Source organism: Pseudophryne corroboree, chromosome 11 (assembly GCF_028390025.1).
Source record: "Pseudophryne corroboree isolate aPseCor3 chromosome 11, aPseCor3.hap2, whole genome shotgun sequence".
Classification (NCBI taxonomy): domain Eukaryota; kingdom Metazoa; phylum Chordata; class Amphibia; order Anura; family Myobatrachidae; genus Pseudophryne; species Pseudophryne corroboree.
In genome coordinates this window covers 226,857,433-226,859,374 of record NC_086454.1, presented here as the reverse complement: position 1 = coordinate 226,859,374, position 1,942 = coordinate 226,857,433, and the positions used below count along the sequence as shown (strand labels likewise).

The 1,942-nt window shown below is 39.4% G+C and overlaps 1 pseudogene; it reads right to left on the bottom strand.

The window, feature by feature from the left end:
* Positions 1–906: 906 nt before the first annotated feature.
* Positions 907–1,025, bottom strand: LOC134971433 (5S ribosomal RNA; annotated as a pseudogene).
* Between the last annotated feature and the right edge of the window lie 917 nt (positions 1,026–1,942).

The following is a 1,942-nucleotide window of genomic DNA, read 5'->3' as shown; positions in this document are numbered from 1 at the left end:
AGACCTTGTGGCTGAAATGATGGTTTTTTTAATGTGTGCATGTCCTGTTTATACAACAATAAGGTGGGTGGGAGGGCCCAAGGACATTTCCATCTTGCACCTCTTTTTTTAAATTTATCTTTGCATCATGTGATGTTTGGGGACAATTTTTTTAAGCGCCATCCTGTCTGACACTACAGTGCCACTCCTGGATGGGCCAGGTGTTTGTGCCGCCGACTTGGGTCGCTTAGCTTAGTCATCCAGCGACCTCGGTGAAAATTATAGGACTAAAAATAATATTGTGAGGTGTGAGGTGTTCAGAATAGACTGGAAATGAGTGGAAATTATGGTTATTGAGGTTAATAATACTATAGGATCAAAATTAACCCCAAATTCTAAGATTTAAGCTGTTTTTGAGGGGTTTCTGAAAAAAAACACCCGAATCCAACAAAAAAATTTCAGGGAGGTTTTTCCAAAATGCGTCCGAATCTAAAACACGGCAGCGGAACCAAATCCAAAACCATAACACAAAACCCGAAAAAATTTCCGGTGCACATCTCTAGCATAAACATTAAACAACAAGTGTGCATTATCTGTAGAGTCATGACAAAATTGGTCTCTTTATTAACAAAATTTGAAGGATAATTCCATGTTTGGGAAAACAAGCAATAGGATATTGATAATGAGAGCCCAAAATAGGGGAATGGACTCATGGGTTTGCTTCCACAAAAACCATATACAAAATAATACACGTGTAAATTTACACCAATATTCTAACCGCCTGTATGGCACAAAACACCTTAATTGAGGCCCAAGTTATTAAGTAATAACAGAACTAGTCTTCACAAATATAAGTATAGAAGAATAAGTAGAAAAAGAGTGAATCTGCTGTCAGTGTTAGGCACTGGGCATGTCAATCACATCTGAGCTCTACTACACCGAGTCCTCCTAGGGGGTCTCCCACCAAAGTACTGACCCAGCCCAACACTGATTAGCTTCCAAGATCAAATGGATTTGGGCGTTTCCAGTGTGGTATGGTAGTAGAAATTAGCGAATTAATTTGCTAATCTGGGATCCCTGATTAGAGTTCACGAAAATATGTAAGAGAAAAAGATATTAAAAAAACAACAATACATTGCAAAGCAGGCATAGAAAAGAGATGATAGGTGGATCTGCTGCCAGTGTTAGACAAAGGTAAAGGTCTACCTTTCAATCAATGGTGAGTGTCCAGAAACGATACTAGAAAAAAAATTTGACAGGTAAAGTAATAGGCAAGCCCTGTAAATTGATATTCAAAAATATATTTGCATAACCAATTAATTCTACATCTGTGTATATCAAAGGGGAACTCACTGGTGATAATAACAAGGTGCCTGTCGCAAATGTTTGTGTACAAGAAAAATAGAAAGAAAAAATGAAATGCTGATAAACTGACCCCAGGTTGAGGTTGTTGCAGACTACAATGTAATACAGAGTAACAAATGTATCTAACAAGAACCAAAAAGGGAGCACCAAGTGTGCCAGTTGTAACAATGTTCAAACAGATATAAAGTGTCACAGTTAGCTGTAACAAATAGAACTGGTGAAGTTGATAAATGCAGCTTATTACTAAATAAACTTATTAAGAAGAAATGCTGATTAGGCTGCCTCGATATAGACAATTAAACAGGTGGCAGATAAGCACATTGTGTGCAAATTATAAATCAACTAATACCAGTATTAACAACAAATGCCACACAGAATGTAAATAGTTGTGCGCTAACTGCTGATATAGGGGACATTCCGACCCATTCACACGCAACGGTTTATCGCTGCGGTGCGAATGGGTGCGGAATGCGCATGCGCGGCAGGCGCTGTGCGTGTGCGCGACGTTGCCCGGCGACAGGGGTCACCAGGTTACGAAGCGTCTAAAGAAGAAAGCAGTCGCAGGACAGATTGCAAAGAAGATTGAAAGGAAGGAGGC